At 41.6% G+C, this 15,456-nt stretch overlaps 1 protein-coding gene across 1 annotated transcript in view; it reads right to left on the reverse strand.

Annotated features, from left to right (window-relative positions):
- KIF26A (kinesin family member 26A) overlaps positions 1–15,456 on the reverse strand; it is a 100,267-nt gene that overhangs the window by 50,152 nt on the left and 34,659 nt on the right. The gene's annotated exons all lie outside the window — the stretch shown is intronic.

Below are 15,456 nucleotides of genomic sequence, written 5' to 3' on the forward strand. Positions count from 1 at the left end.
CATACAATGAAAAACCAGAGTTGTTCTCATGAGAACTGAGGTAACCCCGGTATCAAGTATAAGAAAACTCTGCCAGCCAAGCAGTGTTTGACTGATGCATGAAAGGCTGTCTGGAGTTTCATTTGGACTCATTCCCATAGGTTCTGAGTGCTGAATTCCCAGTTCCCAGAGAAGTCAAGAAGAAGAAAGTGCACTCAGCTCTTCCAAACGTCTGCTCTTTAAAGATTAATATTATTATCAGTATTATGGAGTGGCTGACTAATGCTTTACCCTAGACTGCCACACCAAAAAGCACTTTTATAGACCTCACCTAAGAGATCTGAGGCTGAGACACAGAACAATATTCACACAGATTAACTTAATCCTGGTGAAGTTACTTGTGCTAAAAGCCTAACTTGAAGCTTTAAATAACCCTCTACAAAATCCCTTCACTTTGTCACACAGAAGTCTCAGGAAAACAGATATTTTAGCGATGCAGGTAAAAAAGCAGAGACCGAACACCACTAGAGGTCAAGAATGGCACAGAAATGGTATGCCAGCAACACACACTCAGAAAATGAAAACTATCCCTGCCATGATCTACTGGTGTTAAACCATCACATATGGACAGCCAGGAACTGAGATGCCTGGAAAAGGATGAGATCTGCTCATGGGGTTAGTTGCTAAAATTTAAATGAGTGAGCAAGGAGGACTGTGAGGTAGGTGATGAATGAAACAGGTACTTGAGCACGAACAAAATGAAGAAGCAAATGTATGGTCCTGACCTACACCAACTATGGAAAGTATATGGCACGAGGAAAAGAAAAAAGCAGACTGGGAAAGATCCAAACACGCCACCTTCTGAGTTTGCTAAACTGATGCAAAGCGCTACTAATAAGCAGAGCTTACTATGAGCTTAGCAATGTACAAATTAAGCAACCTGCGTCAGATGCATAGGAGAACAACCAGCACAAGAACATCTGACATGAGTCACAGAAAATCAAATGCCAGTAAGGAAGAGGCAGACTTACAATCTTTGACCTAAGCTGCTGCATCACCTCTAACACCAGGCTGCCCAGTGTCCATACTGGTGCACACAGTGCTATGCTTCACCCTGGGCTTTGTCTAATTAAGCAATTTGAGTGCTGAAAGTAGAGTTATACAGCAAAGCGATGAAGCAAGGTGGAGCAAGACTCGTTCCTGAAGAGAAGGGGTGAGAAATGCTGGAGCTGGTACGTGGGGCTTGCAAATTGGCACACCAAGGGCCTGCCATGCCCAGTGGCCAGCATGAGAGGGAAACCCTACCAGCAGCCACTGCCAGACTAGCATTAGTGCTTGAATATTCCCACATGTTCTGCCAGGAAGACAACCACAACCCTCCATCATGTGCACTGTCTCAGATTAAAAATTACAGGGTCAAGCTGAATTCCCCAAATGTATTTTTCCATTCACTTTTAATGGGGCTACATTAGACAGCGGGATTTTGAAACAAAGAAAAGCACATTTACATAACATATTGAAAAAGGAATGCAAAAGCAACATGCTTCTAACCAACCATACTCATACATAACCTAAGTGACAGCATAATCTGAAGTTAAAACTAAAATCTGTAGAGTTAGCATGAAACTTCAGGGAATTTTGCAGCAAAGTGGGCTAGATTTATAAGAACTGACTGGAATCTGTTGACCAGACCAGGTTTTGCTTCTTTGTAAATACTCTACTTGTCTTCTGACAGGTCAATTCCTATTAAGCTATTCACATTTAACAAAAAACATGAGAAATTGATAACACACATGCTTTCTTCAGCACTTTTTCCACTTCTATGAGAACTTAAAAGCCTACATATCTAAAAGAGACCAATGATTGCAGATATATCAGGCATCTAACTTCAAATATCCAAATCAAACCTCATTTTTCAGATAGCAGATGGTTTATACTTTTCAAACACCAGTTTGCTAGCCAAAGTATCTAAACTGGATGTCTGTAAATTGCCATTCCCAGAATCATTAGACACTTCTAAAACTCATACTGTAATTTCTAGGTAAATTTGGCAGTACTATTCACACTTATATGCATTTAATTTATATCGAAGGAGGACGAGGGGAAGCTAAGGAGAATGCATTGACTCTTGTAGAGAGGAAAGCGAAATAAGATGTGCAAGATAAATTCATCATAGGACTACTGCAGAGGATAACAATCCATACCTTTTTCATTAAGTCTTCAATTACTCAATTAGAATTCTTAAACACTGCAGGAAAACTGATGCTACCTCTCAGTGAGAAGCTAGAAAAAAAGCCAAACAAGATCTTCCAAGTTTAAGATTCAAGGACTGCTTGCACCATACAAAGTGGAAGCACTTTCCAGCACAACCACGTTCAGCTCGCTATGAGACAGCGACATCTCTCAGCTGATGAGGAGGGCAGGGTCAGCCCTCCTACAGGCACATCCCTAGCTAAGGCAACATTTCAGCATGGGTAAATAAGTTGGGAGCTCACTTCAGCTTTCCAAATGGGAGATGGCTACATGGCCAAACACTGATGGCCACATTCCCATCTTGCCCATTTTCAGCTCTGTGCATGGTTTGCAGGTTTTGTGGAAATCAGGCTGGCAGCCCCATTGGCACGGGGACCAAACAGATACACGGCCGCCCAGGAGGATATGTCCTGAGACACCTCCAGGCTGCAATCCCACAGACTTGCTCTTAAATTTAGGCTCCTAAGTCCTTCCATTACTTCTGCAAAATGGGACATCTGAGACTGACCCACCTCAGCCCTAGGGGACCAGCACCATCCCATGTGAATAAAGCACAGAAAGACAAAGATGGATCATGGGGAAGAAGAGAAATTAGTCTACCTGAGAACAACAGCAAACCAGGGAGGACACAGAAGCATTAGGAGAAACAGCCCCATGGGCACATCGCTCCTTGCAGTTGCATACCAGGACTGTTACTGGTTCAAGAAAATCCAGTTCAGGTATGAGGAAATTTATCAGGTCCTAGTCATTTGCCCTGAGGCAGAAACACTAAACACAGATAATGGGACCCTCCTGCACACTCCAGTTTGTCACAGTATGGTTTCTCCTTGTGTCACTTACCGATGCCGAAGGGGTACAAGTGAGGTAAGTGAGCTTTGTTTTTAAATTAAGCATGGGAATTACCTCACACCACTCCCTCATCTCAATCCATGCTCTTCTGGGAACTGCCTGTGGAAAATATTTCTCTAGAGGAACAGGAGCAGCTCTGCCGGGTTTTTTTAAGCGCACAAGTTTGCACAGGGAGAAGACTCCAGCATGTGGCTGAAAGGGAACTGCGCTTCTGTTTACTAAATTCTCATAAATCACTCATGATCAAACACAGAAATCACAACCCTGTCACTATAAAGTGTTACTGAATATTTTAAACGTCACAGGCCTCCATCCAGAGATTAATGGTTTTTATTTTCTAAGAAAAAGTTGGGTGTGACAAAATCCATTAACCCTCTGGAAACCAGCCAACCCTCAAAGGAAGGATTTCCAAAACTTCTCTGTACAGCCCCTTCCCTTTACTCTCTCCGAAGCCACAGAGGAACTGGTACCAGTGACAGCACAGCAAGGGCAAGGGTTGAAAACATCAACCAGGTGTTTTGCAGGTTCATGCATGCCAATGTCTCTGCGCTTCATATCAGTGCCTGCGTCAGTGACAGGAGGGTTTTGGCATGCCCATCCTGAGGGCATGGGAGCGCAGCTGGATGGGCAGCGTTTTGGCTGGCAGATTCCACACGTGCAACTGAGGTTGGCAGGTCCGCAGCAAGCAACCGCAGCACAGATTGCTCCTGGTTAAATCGCCCGAAGGCTCAGGGAGAGGGCAAGAAGAGACAGAGGCAACCTGACATCCTCGGGCTGTGGAGATGTGCTGGGCAGGGCAGGACAGCCCCTGCCCCATCCCCGATTCCCAGCACACAGGTTTCCTGCTGTGACCAGGTGGCAGGAAACATCTGCCCAGGTTTAAACAAGTCAGGCTTGTCTAAATCACACTGTAGAGTGGTTGGCCATAGATTTAATTTCCAGGTACGCAGTATGCTGTCATTACCATCGAAAGGGCAATTACAACTCTAACAAGCTCTTAGCAAGTTTGAAGTGCAAAGCCAAAACCTGAGCCATAACATTTTCACTTTCCTGAGTATTTCCATTCTCTGGACATTGATCTTTGTCCACAGATCCAACAAAAGCCAAATTAGGTGCTGTCACTTTGTCCCTGCAACTCGTGCAAAATGTGAGCCTGGTGACAGGCAAAAAGCAAACACAGTAAGATAAAAATCCACACAGAGAGAAATAGATCGCTCCCTGGGCAGCACTGTGATTGTAAAGGAAAATCAGAAGTCTGGATAGATCTGCAAAAGAAAGTAATCAGATACAATGTCTAAATATACATATAAATACTTTGTCCTTAAGGATGAATTCACAGAATTGGGAAGGGAGAAAATTACAAAGGCATATGTCTGATAGACATCAGTGTAACCAAAGTCAGAACTCAATACAATTTATTTTATTTCCAAAAATTGGTTCTATAATGGAAGCATTCAGCAGAACTTCACTAGAGAATTGCTGCTGAAGCTCTAGCAAGATCAAGCCTCAGTCTCTGCTGAGGCATCCCCCCACCCCCAGGCTGTTTTTACCCCTTTTCAAAGTTCTGCTGGTCTGTCCGTGAGTTAAGTATTCGCTTTAACTTGCTATTTTCCACTTTTAGACAAGAACGTCACAGCCAATTAAACTGTAAAAACTGTTTGATTTAACAATTTTACAATATACTAAGGTTATTGTTTGTATGCGGTATAATAATAATTCCCCCCCTACATGATTTATGCTAAAATCTTTATGGCCTACTAGCTGGAACAAATGTGACGTAAATCTCTACCTGGGCAATGCTCATGCTATAAACCCTCCTTCCCCTCAAGCGCGGATAAGTCCTGCATACATCGTCTACGTGAAATGTCTCCCTCCCAGGTTGACCAGCATCACATAAAGTTAACCGTGCAGTATACATCAGGTTGAAGTGAAACGTGTTCCGGATAAACTTTTTACTATCCTTTGACAATGTTTCTGCTGGGGCTCATTATAAAATAACTAGGGCATTTTATAACTACAATACACTACTGAAGTCATTTTATAACCTGCAGCTGCGATGTGGTAACAAGAATGCCTAAACCTGTACTTTCAGACTTGGAGTCGCACTGAACACACGATGATCATAAAATGCAGAGCATAACATCCCTTCCCCCAGCCCAGGTTTTCTATGAGAGTTACTAATGCCTGGCTTATTGTTGATCTCATAAGATGAGGCAGAAGGGGAAAATCACAGAAAAGTAGAATTAAACAGAAATAGGAAGGCCCGTTTACGACCAGACAGGAAAGTAATGTAGGAGACCCAAAGGCAACCTCAGAGCCCTATCTTTTTGGACTAATACCTGAATTACAAACACAGTTTAAGGTTTTAGATTTTTACTATCTGAAATCATGAGCAGTCTGTGCTTCATGGAAGGACATCACTGTTCAGCTGCAGGAGATGAATACCCAAAGTACTTCCAGCACTGATGTCTTTTGCAGTACAAGGAAGAAGAGGTAGCTTTTTTCCCCTCTGACCAGGGGCTCCTGATCTCATTCCTCAGCTAAACTGTGTTGTTAGATCCTGGAGATATTTATGAAGGTTGTGGGCAAGCCTCCTTTGCCTCCAAAGCACCCATTCCTTCCTTCAGTCTTCTCATGTTCCCAGGCTGGAAAGTCTCCGCTGCCAGGGCTCTAGTAGCACTACAATGCCGAGGGCAGTGATGAACCTGCAGCCCTCCCGCTTCCCTTCAGCCTCTGCAATGACACCATCCCCTCTTATTCTGACTCAGCCTTATGGACAGAGCTTCAGCACCCACACAAGTGGCCTCACATTTCAACCATCTGGAACAACAGTGCAGCAAGAGGTGCTCTCTATCCTCCTTCATTGCTCTCTAACCACCAATCACACAAATATCACCTCTATCTGCACATGTAAACCCACCACTTAGAAAGTTGGGGGACATGAAAAAGAGGTACCAGGAAGGGCATAGACGCTGCTGCATATAAACACACTCAAAATCAGGACTTTACATGTGCAGTCAGTTTAAAGCAACCAGACTAGAGGAACTGTTTCTTCTAATGCCTCAAGGCAAGCATCAGAAAATGTTGCTCAAAGCCGTCTCTGCTGACATGTGTTACAATAGCTACAGCCTCCAAAGCCAAAATATATAGCTGTGTACTGCTCAGGGTATTTTAATTTACCATTGTGGTCAAAATTAAAAATGAACTGTTTATTCAAATGGAGAAATACAGTTGAATCCCTGCTTTTTGTCAGAGGCTGATATGAGCAAGCAAAGGAATTCATTAACAAGCTCACAATAGTGCAAATTTCCATTAGCTTAGGATTTGTTTTCCTACTAGAAGACAAATGCTTTTCCATTAGGACTGACTTCCACAGGCCAGAAGCATCTCTAACAACAAAGTACAGGACATGTACAGACCTTTGAAGCAGGAGAACTTGTGTCGCCTTTCTTATGCTGCAGTAAAATACAATTTCTCGATGACTTTAGGCAACTCGAAGTTTCACCATGCCTTGCTTTCTCTATTCTGCAGAATGAAATAATCACATTCCCAAGAATTACAGGTCCTTATTATTAAAATTTGATTATATTTATTATGTTATTACAATGATTGACATATAATGTCAGCAAATAAAAGGCAAATGCGGCCAGAAGACTGTCATACCTAATTTCTTTTTCAATCACACTTGAAGTGGTTATGTCACATATAACTGCTTTATAGAAAGCACCCCTCAAGAACAATTTACCTGACAGCTACTAAGTACAAGGCACCCATTGCCTAGTATCTCACTTGAAGAGATACAAGCCCTAGCTATGTGAAGAGGGCAACGAAGATGGTGAAGGGTCTGGATGAATGAGGAGCAGCTGAGATCAGCCCAGTTTGTTCAGCCCAGTGAGGGCTCAGAAGTGACCTCATCACAGCCCTTCCAACTCAGGATCTTCTGCAAGTGCTGAACTCAGATCTGGCAGTTACAACTCATGGAAGATCTAAGAGTTATTGGCAGTTTTCTGTAACCTGAAAAAAAAAAAAAAAAAAAACAACACTTTTTCTGGAAAAAAAAAGAGTTACTGACAGCTCAAGATGTAGCAGCAACTAAGAAAACACCAGATTTTGGACATCACAGTGCAGGGTACTAAGAACAAAGAAGGAGGGGGTCCACATTTTGAGTAGCTGGTGCAGTTGGAGTCCTGCATGTGAATACAAAGGCAGTGGAGTTGTGGAAACACCAGGCAAACAAGTCTGTCAAATGGTTGAGAGGATGGAGCAGCTGCCTTAGGAGGAGAGATGAAAGAGTTGGACTATTGCTTAGAGAGGGGAAGGCTGAGAGGCATCTCTGTCTGAGGTCTAACAAGTCACTGAGGTGGTGGATAAGCTGAATGAAGAATTGCTGTTCACCCAAACCTGTATTATAAGGCACAGGTGACAGTCAATGAAACTAATTGGGTGTAAGTTTAAAAGCGATGAAAGAAAATGAGTACTTCTTTGTACTAGGGTAGTGAACTCATGGAACCTGCTGACACAGGTGGTCGAGGAGGCACAGAATGTCAGCAGGGTCAGAGAGGAATTGGATGAAATATCCTGGACAATGGGCCTATAAACAGTGACAGAGGTAACAGACAGAGCTGTGTCCCTGAGACCTCCCCAGCTGTGCAGGCTGAGAGTACGAGCAGAATACAGAAAGCAGCCGGGCTCCACAGCTCTCCCTAAACACCTTTTGTAGTTCCACTGCTGGAGACAGCCCTGGGCAAGATGTGCTACAGCTCACACCCAGTAGGATATTTCTTATGTTCTTATCATTCCCATCCATCTTTTCACTAGAGTCTTTCGTAGCTTAACAAGTAGGGGGAGGCTGTGCTACTCCCATAGGGCCCCACAAGTACTTCAGAGTCATCAGGAGAGGTTGATCAGAAGGAAGACAATATCTGCACAGCTACTCTGCAGAGATCTGCTAAACTCAGACTCTTCCCAAGGCAGGCATCATAAAGGCCCCCTCTCCCCATCTTCATCCTCTCACTATCTTCTCCTTACAACAGCTGACTGCCTTGACCAACTTTACCACCCTGACTTTTGAGAAGCAGAAGGGGGAGAACCTCTGAATAGCAGATCCATGATCTTTGCCCAACAGCACCAAAAATGCTGCAATGGGCTCCTACCTATGGCACCTTTCAAACACTTCCTTCAAATTAGTTATCAGAAAAGAACAAGCTTGTCCAATTTAGAGACAGTGGAAGCTGTGCAAACCCAAAGGAATTAACTCATAAGCATTCAAGCATCAAACTAAAGCAATAATAATAAAAATAGGCCATCTTCAGAAAAAGACGAAACTGCAACATCAATTTGTATAATGATTTATATGGACTCACTTCCCTAAAAGTATTTCATGCTCAAATCTTACAAGTACTACTTTAAGATTCAAAGCAAACCACTAATTATTGATCCTTCGTTACACTGGGAAATTACCTCATCGCAGCTTTAAAGTTCTATTTATAAGTCTAATAATCTCATCATTGATTACAGTGACTGTACTCTAATTATAAATCCATTATCTCCCCAGCAATGAAATAAAATCAATAATGCACATAAATGGAAAAGAAGGAATTTAAATGCATACATTAATGTCATTTCAAGTAGAACTGTTTTATGCACCATCTCTAACAAAACTGTGTCACATCATTAGCAATAATGTGAAAAATCTTTTTCAATTAACAGAGCCGATTTGATACTATGTTCAGTAAAGTGGCAATCCATTCCATTAAACGCACACATATGAAATGCTCAAAACATCTATGAACTCTATCTATACATCATAAATTCTCTCCCAAGTGCCCAGATAGAAATGTAGATACATTTTATATTGATGCTTCTTAAACTTCCTTTCAAAAGCTGCCACTCAGGGTATTCAGTGATTCCAGTTGCAAGTAACAGCATCAGTATTTGCCACGTGTTCAGCTGCTCATACTGCAAAACAAAAGATGCTCACTGTGCACAGCATGACTACCTGGAGTCCCTCAACCTCAATATACCATCACACCAGTGCTCAGCTTATGGAGAAAATGTTAAATTCAAAGTGCTTTCCAAAAAAATGTGCGATGTTTAATCCTATTTTGCACAAGCAGGATGACTGGGCAATCCACACCTGTATCCAGCCATGCAGATCAGTTCCTTCTACATGGCACAGAGACCTCTGCAAAAGCCTTTTCCTCCACTGGTCTTCATGTGACTCAGGTCTGAGCTCAGCCTCAATTTATCTGTTTCCTCAGCTGCTTTCACCTCTGAAACTGCATGGCATCATCCAACTGAAGCCCACACTTAACAACCAACATAGCCAATGCAGAGCAATGGTAGCGCTTCCAGATTAGATATACAGCCTTACTCTATTGGAGGACATTTCTGAGCTCCAGCCAAAATGTAAGAAACTTTCTTGTAAGGTGATTTCTAATGTTGAGGGGAGTGGGATGCATAGATTAACATTCAGTTAATATGCGTAGTTTAAGCATACTGGTGGGAAGCAAAAGAAACTGAAATGACCTGGATGAACAGAAGAGGCCTTCCTAAAGAAACAGTTTCAAGTGGAAGAGTTGATAATTTTAAAACCTGGGGTAAAAAAAAGTTTTTATTTTCTCTTTAAGTGTAGTTTATGATACATTTCCCAGATGAGAGAGACTGTGGACCTAAATTCCCTGCTACTTTGAAAAAGGCAGTGTGCAAACCCCTGATGCTCTCCGGGAGCTCCTCAGAAGTTACAGAGAACCTCTGGGAGTCTGAAGGCAATTAATGTCAGCAATAGGCCTTGAGATAACCTGAGACCCAACAAAGGTAAATTCTGTGGATTATCATTTGCAAATAACCTCTGAAATCTGCTTGTCTTAAATCTGCCCCTGATGAGTATAGGTGAAGTCTGGGCCAACATTCTTTATTATTGCTTGTTGACTTCAGTTGTCAACAAAAGCTAGTCTGGACTTGCTTCCCTGTGAGAGCTGTAATAATAACCGCTTAGCCTAGAGGGGTGAAGGATCAAAAGAACTGTTTTCAGGTGGTAATTTGAGCCTCAAGAGGGTCTGAGTCCTGAGGATAGTTACCCTGTCCCACAACTGTAAAACCAACACTATGGCAGGTTCAAATACACACTATAAAGATTCACACCCTCACCTACAGAAATGCTCCTTTACATCTTGTAGCCAATACCCCCTCTGTCAATTCTTACCATTTTCCTGAGTCATTCTGATACCTGAGCTATACTTTAAAAAGTCATTTCAAACTCATTTTCATCTTCCACTTCCCACACTGGGAGCAATCTAGAAAAAAGAGCCCGTAGCTGTTACACACAACAGTGGGCTACATTTTATGTGCATGTACAAGGCTGAATCTTTGTTTTCCAGGCTGATCTGCTACCTGGTGGCTAAGACAAGGTCTCTCTTGCAACTCAATGTAAGGTGCTGGTAGCAGTGTTGTCTTCCCACATCACACCTCTCCCTCTGCATTCACTAAGGTAAGGAAGTGCTAAGGAAGGGAACTCTGCCCATCTGAGACACAACAGCCTCAGGAAAGGTCTTTTGCATAGGGGCTATAAAATTAAGTTAATGAGAGAGCATTTACTAATCAAAATTGGATCAAAAGGTTTCCTTCTGCTGTTTGGACTTGTTACAGAGTGACCAATGCTAGCTTTGAAGATTTTTCTTTGTCACCCCCTCCCCTCCTTCCTTTATATACTTCCTCTGCAAGGGCAGTAGCACCAACACCACTAAAGCTAAAGAGAAAACAGAAAAACCTCTGTCCCTCTGACCCCACTACCAGTCTGGGGTTTGCTGCTGACTTCTGCAGAGCCAAGATGTTATCCATGGAGTCTGAGAAATGTCTCAAAGCTCAAAGTCATCCAAACGTCTTACAGACAAGATTTATGGTCAAAGCACTATATTTTAATTGTTTCATTACAAAATATATTTCACGCATAGTATTAATAAAAGGTCACTGAGAAAGCTATCAAGAAAGACTTTAAATATTAATTTAGAAATGTTGGTATGACATTTATCAATGTAAAAAAGTAAATGCTGGAAAGTAAATCTTCTCATTCTTCTGTTCTCCATAGTCAGCTTTTTATTTCTTCTTCTAAGCAAAATGTAAGTCATCCTTGCTATAAACAAACAAAGAGGATTTCAGGAAAGTCAACAAGGGCTGAACTATCCCCAAATGAATCCATCTGGTTTACATTAGGGTAAGCAGAAGACTGATTCCTAAGAACTCCAGGAAAGCTTAAATTGTGGCTAAAACAACTTTCAGAGATTTTTTTTTTTTTTTTTTACATAAAACAAAAGAACGCAACTCCCTTAGTTTTAGAGCATACCCGCAGCACGTGCAAATGGATGGCTAAGTCCTCTTTCTCCCTCTTCACCCCCTAACCCTCCCCACCCCTAGCTGAAGAAAATCACTCAAACTTATACCTAACTTTAAATTTACAAATACTCTCAGGGACATGTATTTGACTACTGATAAGTTTACAGTTTTATATACATATATTTTAAATTTTTACCGAAGTAACTTTCACTTTTCCAGTACTGCAGCTTTTCCTATTTTTCAATGCAGTATTTTTTTAATATATTTTTAAAGCAACTTTGAAGCCAGTAAAGATTTAAGGAGACACAATATTTTGCCTTACAACTAGCACCATTTGTGTATATTCAAACTAGAAATACAGTGTGTCAAGGATTTCATTTTGCATAATATGAAAGAAAAAGCAATTTGCAAAACAAGCCCTATTTCACTGTGATGTCTTTACAGCACATGGCACGGCTACGTTACCACTTGTGTTCAATATAATACTGCGTACTAATAACACAGTCAATTCAAAGCATGCAGTTGGACCTCTTTTTCCTACAATAAGCAATACATGCAGATACTTTTAATAGATGTACAATGTATATTCAGTGGCTTTCATTTTCTACATCTCAGCCAGATTCCAACACGTGTAGGAAGCCTAAATTCCCCTTACTTCTGTGTTTGTGTTAAACAGCATGGCAATGATGAGCACTGCTAACATGCCTCTTCATTTGAGTAGTAACCTTGTATTCAGTTGTCAGGTCTAGAATTAAAAACATCAATATAGAACTATTTGTTAATTACAGTTGTCAGTCGTCCGCTACAAATCAGCTGTCTTACATGGAGTTATGTCAGCTCCCTCCCCTCCACAGTGCTCGCTGTCTGGTCAAACTACTTATCACTGCTACTGGTGATTATTTTATGTAATTTTTCATAACAGGCCACTTGGGTAAAGCAGCTGATTACATCTTCACCTCTTGCACTCTGGTTGCAATCCTAGTCTTCCCCTCCTGGACCTTCCTCCAGATCCTTAATTACTGTTCCTCTTCACGGCTCCTGAAGCCCACAGTTATTATTTCGGTTTGAGCAGCACCCACGCTACGCTTTGAAGATGCATTCCTGTTCAAAAAATTTATAATCTATATAATGGATTTTCACACTTGAACTCCAAACATATATTAAAAATTTACGACGTCCTGCACTTCTGACCCCAAACATTCAGCCCAGAAGTGTTTTTGCAACCGTAAGTGACATTACAAGGTAATACATGCGAGTTTGGGAAGGGAGATAAGCAGAAATCAAGCCATCTTTTTCTCTCCACAGACAATTCCAATATCGCCACTATTAAAACTGGCCATAAATAAAAAAGCATGGATCCTGGAGAAACATCTGTAGATACAAGGTCTCCTAACATTTTTGCAGCCGCTTGCTGTGGTGCATTTTTACCCTAGCAAGGCACTGGACACAAAGCATGCCACGCCAGCTGCCTGAGGCAGGGTTTGCTCCACATTACCCAGCTGGGCTCTACTGGTACCAGCAGAAAGCAACAGGCATCCTCAGCAGACAAGGTGAGCCAAGACAGATGTCCAGAATGAACCAAGACAAGAATAATAAAGTGCCTCTTAGAGGTGCCTGTTGCTCTCCCACTACTATTAAGGAAGCCTCAGTAATTAGCTTAGAATAAACACCTGTCCTTTTGGCAGCTGAAAATAGTCAAGACAAATCCCAGCTTTCATCTGCATCTGTCATCCAGCCCTTAGAAAATGAATCATGCTTGCTTCATGTGTAGCACAAAGTTAAACCACTGAGATGTGAAGCACGTGGATAACAGTTCCCTTCCAAGGAGTACAGCATTGTTTCATGAAGAACCCTCCAGTGAGGGGAAAAAAGGGGTATCTACAGACTCCATGTGAAACAGGAGTATTTACAGAGTGGTCAAAGTAACCTGTATCACAGCTAAGATTGTGAACTCCTCGAGGCAGGGGCTATTTTTTACTCTTTTATGCAGTTGTTCTGAGGGCTTCAAAACACGGTCACATTACACATAATAAACAATACATTTATTGGCACTGTTTTCACTGCATTTCTTTTCCTTCCTCCAGAATTCCTCTAACCAGGCCAGTTCCTGTCTTACTCCAGCTCCATATTTTGAAGATTTGCTCCACAATGACAAAACTCAGATTTTCTTCGATTCTGTGGAAACTGGGGAGTTCACCAAAAACTCAGAGCTATCCATCCACATCTTCATTTCAATGAGGCCTCAGCTGTAACAAAACATCCTGCTTGGAGCACTGGAATACAAGATGGACATGAGCCAAAAAAAGAGGCAATCTAGAGAGTTACAGGAGTCATCAGAAGTCTAGAAATCATGAGTAACAAGGAAAGGCTGAATGCTAATGATGTTTTATTGTTGAGGAAAAGACTGAAGAGAAACAAGACAATCAACCTTGAATACAAAAGAAAATAAAAGCTATGAAGAGGAACTGAATGAACTCTTTTCCACATATACTATCTGACAATTGGAATCATGCGTTTTAAATACAGCTGCAGAGATTACCTTTTAAAAAAGAATCTAATTGGGAAAAAAAAGTTGAGAGTCAGCAATCGTCAGAACTTCAGAAATCCCAGTGTTCACAAAATTGGAAGATGGGGTGAAACAAGCATTAGACAGCATCCACTGTCCTGCAGTGGAAGCTGTCCTAGACTAGGGACAGACCAGCTAATTCCTGAAATCCCACCAACTTTATCTCCTCTGACACCTGAGATTCCTCCAGGGAGAAGTGATGGGGAGGCACTTTCTGCCTTATCCACCCAGACAGCTTCATCAGACACAGGGGTCTTAATAATACAAAAGGCAGTAGGAGAATTCAGAGAGATACAGAAAGGACAATTCAGGTACAGATGAACAACTGAGTCTTCAGTAGACATATTGGTCTTAAATAAGGAGGAAAAAAAAAACTTCTCTCCAAAAGCTGCTTCTAAATCTAACACGTTCTTGTAGATGACTGGATCACATCCAAGCAGCTTCCAACACTCACAGTGTAACAGTGTTTGTCCTTCAATTAAAGGTCACTGTTTTCCAGGCTACTGAGCTTTTTTGCACATTTCTAGATCACACCTAAGCTCTGTTGCATTATACACATTTTTTCCTTCACAGGGGTTAAATGAGGTAGCTCAGTTTTATCATAGAATAATGGAGTGGTTAGGGGAAACCACATCTATCAGTCAGCATGGTTAAGCAGGAAGAAATTTGGAGCTGGCAGTTAGTGAATTATTTAAAATATGAATAAGGGCAGAAGAGGAATGAGCAGAGAACAGCACTCACAGCAGCAGTTCCTCACATACTACGAAGAATTGAATGGGACTTTTTTTTTTTTCCTCTTCCTCAAGGAGAGTGATCCAACATCAATGAAAATTCACTGGATTTAGGTGGGGTCCCCTCAATGGTGGGAAATGTGTGCATTCACAAATTGCCATATGAAAGAGAAGTATGGGAGGAATTACATCTCCAAGGCTTCTCAGGAAGGAAACAACAGCCACTCTGTAAAAGTGATGTTACACAACAGCACTCAAACATTTTTCTCTGATGATTTTGGAGCTCAACCAGCTGAAGCTACCAAGCAATATTAGGCAGTGTTTATATACAACAGTACATAAGGCATTATGTTAAATTTGGAGCTGACTGGCACCAAGATCTGTGGTCTTGCAAGATCTGCAGCAATGTCTGTGAAAAGAATGACTTCTATTCACACTCTCCTGTTGACTATCAGAGGAAAATCGTTTAGGAATAAATAGTCAAAGCCAGTTTGTATATCCTTTTCTTCTTCGCAGCATTCCATAGACGGTCACAAATCTGTAATGAACTTGCTTTTAAAGGTAACATACACCTCCATAAAACTTTTTGCTTTATCACCAAAAATCCTAAAGTGTACAACAAATACAGGAATTGTTTAAACCCATCTTTAACACTTAGAATCCAAGTACAATAACATTTACAGGGATGTGGCACTGAGGCAACCTTCTGAACACCCTCCCTCACAGCAAGCTGCTTCACAACACGCC

Source organism: Aythya marila, assembly GCF_965140915.1.
Source record: "Aythya marila genome assembly, chromosome: 5".
Lineage (NCBI taxonomy): Eukaryota > Metazoa > Chordata > Aves > Anseriformes > Anatidae > Aythya > Aythya marila.